The sequence below is a fragment of the Protopterus annectens genome, chromosome 2.part2, assembly GCF_019279795.1.
Source record: "Protopterus annectens isolate FY-2018-M chromosome 2.part2, PAN1.0, whole genome shotgun sequence".
In the NCBI taxonomy this organism is placed as follows: Eukaryota; Metazoa; Chordata; order Ceratodontiformes; family Protopteridae; genus Protopterus; species Protopterus annectens.
In genome coordinates this window covers 187,984,496-187,991,047 of record NC_056730.1, presented here as the reverse complement: position 1 = coordinate 187,991,047, position 6,552 = coordinate 187,984,496, and the positions used below count along the sequence as shown (strand labels likewise).

The following is a 6,552-nucleotide window of genomic DNA, read 5'->3' as shown; positions in this document are numbered from 1 at the left end:
ACTTCATATCTTTTTGTGAATGATTTAAAACTATATAGTTCATCAGATGAGGAGCTGAAAGCACATCTGCAAGTGGTCAAAACTTTCTCTGATGACATAAGAAGGCAATTTGGTCTTGTCAAATGTGCAAAAGAAACCTTTAAAGCAGGAAACTGCAGCAACAAGAAAATATCTGTGTCTTGGAGAGGAATGTAATATAAAATAACTTGAGCAGGAGGGAGTGTACAAATATTTGTGAATTGATGAAGGATTGACAATAAAACAAAATGTAAACAAAAGTCAGTAAAGGATATTTTAGAAAAATAAAATGAATACTGAAAACAACCCTGACATCTAGGAACAAAGTCCAAGCTATAAACCAATTTGCTCTTCCTGTTCTAACTTGCAGTTCTCAGGTAATTGACTGGTCCCAAAAGGTATTGGATCAGTTGGACAAGAAATCAAGAAAAACAAGAAAATGCTTCACACTTATCAAACAGTGTAATGGTTAGCACTCTAGACTCTAAATCCAGCGAACTGAGTTCAAAAATCTCAGTGGAACCTGTTGTGTCTTCAGTTCTTTTTAAGATCTGTATAGCCTAGTAGGCTGTAATTGAAAGGGATCTGGGTTCACATCATGGCAGGGGTGATTATATGGAATTTCCCATATAGTCTAGCGGTTAGGATTCCTGGTTTTCACCCAGGCGGCCCGGGTTTGACTCCTGGTATGGGAATGGGTCACACTTTCCCCTAGCTACTAGAGAGCCCACATTATGCCTCTCAGTAGCCACCTTGGAATTAGTTCTTCTGTTTTGTCCTCGTAAGAGCAGGAGTACAGGGACATTATTTCCTGGAGACTGCTCATCACCAGAAAGCCTAATAACTGCCTTATAGTTGACAGCTTGGAATCTGTACTTATATTCTGATCCTGGTGAGAGAAGGAGTAGAGTGCATTGATTCCTGACTGTTTTTGGTTGGAGAGTGAGTGTCTGTGCTTAACGTACCTGTTTGGTCTGGCTGCTATTCGAGGCATCTACCAGAGAAAGGATACAAGCCTACAGACCCTTGGATCATCTAGGACAAGACTGTAGATCACTAAACAGGCTGTGGCCTGCTTCTCTTCTTGGGATTCATGCTAACATTTTGTTTCAGGTGAGAGACGAAGCAAAGGAATATTGTATCCCAACAGAGTAAAGCTGTGGTGAGACCAGCATTAGTAGTAGCTAGGCAGTAGCCAATCATGTGACTCCCTCATTTCATCATTCTTGACAAACTAATTCTTTGTTTTCAGTAACTACTGCTTGATTTGTTTCTAACTTCAGAATATCTGTCTAAATACTGCATCCTTAAGTTTTCTAAGTCTACACATTAGTTTCCATCTCAAGTGTTTGGCAATGCTCTGTACAGACTCAGACACCTTGAGTGACATTTTTCCTGTAAAAGTACAATTGAAATTTCTCCAATACCTAGCTGCATATAGGACAACTAGTTTGCAGTGACTAGCACTGCCCACATAGTTGCAAACCGAATACTCCTGACAGTGATTGATACTCTCATTCCAACTGTCTAATCAATAAAAAGGGTCTGTTGCCATGGATATGAACTTTACTACTATCTCCATTATTGGCTTGGTGCATATGGGCATCCTGAGGCAATGTAGAAATTGCCTCATGTTTACTGGCAACCAGTTAATTCTCAAACAAACTGATATGGTATGTGAAAGATATATTTACACAATGTCACTGGAGGCAAAGCTCTCTCATAAAAGTACTCCTAATGTCAATAAGGTTGTCACTAGTATACACGCTGTACTCATCATGCAAAATTCAAAGCAGACACATAGACCCACATACGCTGCAGCATTTACATGTAACCTTCCCAAACCACAAAGACCTCCTAGACAAAGTACACAAAAAGACCCTCAGCAGCCCCAAATGCAGTCAAAACAACACCCACATCAACACATAGAGCTGCATCTCATGGAGCCTCTACCTCTACGCCCATAAGGCAAGTCACCATGCAATCCAACGTTCTAGTCATTGGAGACACCATCGTGAGACACACTATGTCCCTCTCACCAGGCTGAGTAAGGAGAAAGTTGCAGTCAGTTGCTTATCAGGGGCTAGGATCCATCACATTATGCATGCATTCAGGTCATTGGACCACAGTTACCAATATGACTCAGCATAGTCCATGTGGGACTAAATAACTTGAGATGTGCATCCCTAGACTATATGAAGAGAGACATCATGGAGCTCTCAGAATATGTGTCTCAGCCTGGTATGAGCCTAGCATTGAGCAGCACAATATGAATAAAAGATGACTGACTTTAATAATCAGCTTAGTTTTGGGTGTTATTCTAAGGGCTGGAATATTTGTTAGCATGGAAGGTGATGGTCAACAGACCACGTTGCTTTGCCAGGGATGGTCTGCACCTCTCCCTTCTAGGCTTTTGAATAGTAGCTAAAACATTGTCTTCCCCCATAGTGCCTTTTTTAGGCAATGCCAAACTGAAAGTACTTCTGACATAACAAATCAAAACCAAGAAAATCTAAAGGTATTACAGCTCAATGCTAGACGTCTAAACAAAAAACTCCACTGTGTAGAAACTCTCTTTACCCTAGAGAATGCTGATGTCTGTGCAGTCACTGAGACATGGTTTAAAGCCACAGAGAGCACACCAGCAGTGCAAGGTTATAATGCCTTCCACACATTTAAGCCAGCTACTTCACAGGTAGGGACTAAAGGTGAAGGTGTTTCTATTTACATCAAAAATAAATATACTTCAAGGCTGCTGAAATAGGGCAATGCACTTGAGCTGATCCATGTAATCACCATAGGTAAAACCCAATACCATTTCCTTGCAAGGTAAAATCCAATACCACTTCCTTACAAACTAAAGGTCCCTCTCTATGACCCAAGAAACATATACCATATATTTAAACTTATTAGAAACACTAGCCATCCAACTCAATACCATATTCATGAGTGACTTTACCCCACTATTAACTGGGAATCCTATATGACACCAAGCACACATGCACAGAGATTCCTTGATTTTGTAAACACAAACTCTCTGGACTGGATAGTCAATACACCAACCAGGGGTGCAACCATACTGGATCTGGTCCTCACTAGTATGGGAGACTGCTGCACATCCCCTACTGTAATGCCTTCCCTGGTAAGATCAGACCACAAAATGGTCTCCTTTGAAGTAAAAATAAACCCTGGGCCCCCAGCTTAATCTGGAATATTCAGGAACTATTCTAAGGCTAACCTCCTGCCATTCAGTGAGAACCTGGCAAAATTTCAAGCCCCATAAACCCTGAGAACACCTCTGCCTAAGTAGAACTGTTCACAGAAAACCTGTACAAGCATTTTAATAGTTGCACAGAGGTATCTGTACCCACCAGGAAGAAGTACAGAACTAGCTAAAAAAACGAGCCACTCTGGTGGAATCACAAAATCAATCAGCTGTACAACAGGAGGAAGAAAATCATGGCAAAAATTAGGAGGTGCAGCACCCAGCAGGATAAAAGCGCTCTCATCAAACTAAACAAACAACTCAGAGTTCAAATAAAGTTTACCAAAGTCAAATTTGAGGTACGTTTGGTCTCCCAGGCCAAGTTCAACCACAAAGCATTCTTTAGCTATGTCTGCAAACTCAAAGGCAATACACAATTGTGTGCAGAGCTCATTGTAAATGGAGCCACCTATACTGAGCCAGAAGATATAGCAAACTTCCTGGCTGATAAATTCAGCTCCAACTTTACCCATCTCTTCCCCTCAACCTTCCCTTAGGAAATATCATCAAATATAACTCCCCCTACTATCACTAGGGAAAAGGTCCTTAATGCTCTCTCTAAGACCAAGAACACTGCATCAATGGGCCCAGACAGTATCCCAGGATGCCTTCTAAATAGCATGAAACATGACCTATCAGGGCCTCTGGAATTACTATTTAACTGTAAACTCCAAACAGGCTTCATACCTCATGAATGGAGAAAGGCAACAATCATCCCTCTGCACAAAGGTGGGCCATCTACAGATCCTGGAAACTACAGACCCATAAGTCTCACTAGTTTTATATGCAAAGCCATGGAAAGAATTATCATGGAGATGATCAACAGAGATATAGTAAACCTCCAGACACTGGATCCAACCCAGTCTGGTTTTGTCAAGGGCAGATCATGCCTACTCAACTTAGTGGGCTTCTTCGAGAAAGTCACCAAAGCAATGGATGAGGGCAAAGTCATTCACATTGCCTACTTTCATCTGGCCAAGGCATTTGACACAATACCCCACTCAGGTATTGTTGACAAACTCAAGAGGTTAGGTACAAACCCATATGTCATCCAATGGATAGCAACTGGCTCGCAGACAGGACCCAAGAAGTTAGAACTGGGTAGCCCACCTCTACAAAGAGGCCAGTCACAAATGAAGTCCTTCAGGGATCAGTCTTTGTACTGCTCTTTTTTGGTATTTACTTGTCAGAAGTCAAGGCCAATGTCAGTGGTCTCTGGCTGACTAAATTTACAGATGATTACAAATTAGGAGCTGTCGTTGAATCTCGGAGTGACACAAATGTTCTTCAGGACGGGCTGACAGAGACAAACAACTAGTGTCAGAGCTATAGACTAAAACTAAATGCCAAGAAATGCATAATAGTATCCTTTGGGAAGTCATCCATCCCTGGTAACTATCATATTACAATACACCCCTTAGAGATGACCCAGTAGTCATGGACATAGGGACACACATGGATAGTAATCTAGCCTTTGATCATCATGTGTCTACAGTGGTGTGGAAGTTATTCTATGTTGTGCAACTTGTAAACAAAGGTATGGCATCTAAGTCCAAGGAACTGATTGTTCCACTGTATTCGGCATTCATCCCACCTATCATTGAGTACAATGCCCCCTTTGGTATGTACCTAACCAGGCATATCCAACAAATGGAACGTCCACAGAGGTTCCTCACTAAAAGAATACAGGGCATAAGTAATATGTCCTATGCAGACCACCTCAAGGCCCTATCCCTGTATTCTGTCTCTTACAGGCTTTTGAGGGGAGATCTATGCCTGGCATATAGGGCATTGTCAGACCCCACTCTGATGGACCTCCTGCATATCCACAAAACAAACAGCACCAGAATTATCCATTCTAAAAACTTAAACCTTGCCTGTGATATAAATAGGATCTGCTGGAGAGATAGGTACGTATCCCAGAGACTACCCTGTCTATGGAATAGACTCCCCATCCATGTGAAGCAGAGTTCTGCCCTAACCCAATTCAAATGCAACTTGGACAATTGGATGGGAAACTGGAAATTCATCCCTGGTTTGGCACCTGTGTCTCTAATGGACAGAGGTAACCTGTAAATGGTTCATTTCCTAGGCCCATGCTTACATTTATCAAGGATATCAGAACATAGCAGAGATTTGGGATGCATGGCTAGACTTAAAAAGGTCCTTGTAGTCATTAGCCTGAACCTATAAACCTAAATAATATATAAAAATCAGTATATATCAAGATTATATATTTCTGATTCTAAAGAAGGCCTGGGCCTCTTCAAAATTGATTACATTGTTTAGATCTGCAATCGTAGGACTGGATACATATATGCTGACTTGAAAGTTTTAAAGCATGAGGAGAACAAGTCTAAGATGACTTCCATGCTTAGTTTAGCAGAAGCATATTCATATCAAGTGGGAATGGAAGTCAAATCAGAAGTTAATAAAAATTGGGCAGCAACTGAATGTGCCAAAAAACAAAGGAAAACTATAAGCAGAAGGATCAGATGAGAAAGCAAGAAATGTGAAAAAGGCATAAATATAGCAGCAAGTACAGAAAACTCCTGGAACAACCCAATGTGGGTCTATATCATTTGAATGAAAGTTCAAAATGTCGATCGCTGTAAACAGCAAAAATGCCGATAATCGAATCCTTTATTGTGGGGGGCTGTGCCCCCCCCCCCACTTAATATATATACCAACTCCGGGATCGCACTACAGTGAGGAAAGGGAAAATTTCCTGATCTTCACTGTACCGCGATCTCACAAAACAGACATCGATTATCGGCATTTTCACTGTTTACAGCTATCGACATTTTGAACTTTTGTTCAAATGATATAGACCCCCTAATGTCTATCAGGATCTGACTCAGGAATGGTTAAGGAGATATTAATTTAAACCAAAAGATGAAAGGTTAACATTGTCATCCCAGGATAGTGGAGTACATATACATTGGTTTATAAAGTCCATTGAACATGTGGGAGAAACAGATAAATGCAGGTTCTGTAAAACAAAACTGGAAACAGTCACACCTCTTGCTGTTGGGTGTGATGCACTAATGGCAGAGGGCCCTCATACTGAAAAGTATAATCATGTGGCAAGACTGTTGCACTGAGGATTGTGCGAACGTTGCAGTACTGAAGTAGATGACAAGCATTGGCAACATGAGCCACAAAGCATCATTGAAATTGCTATACCCAATTACATACCTCCTTCAGATGACAAATATATAATCTTGGTATACACTGTACCTTGTACTTTGTGCATATGAGAAAAAGCT

At 41.1% G+C, this 6,552-nt stretch overlaps 1 non-coding gene across 1 annotated transcript; it reads left to right on the top strand.

Annotated features, from left to right (window-relative positions):
- The first annotated feature begins 641 nt into the window (after positions 1–641).
- On the top strand, positions 642–713 carry TRNAE-UUC. The gene has a single exon. It is a non-coding gene; the product is annotated as a tRNA-Glu (tRNA).
- Positions 714–6,552: the final 5,839 nt, after the last annotated feature.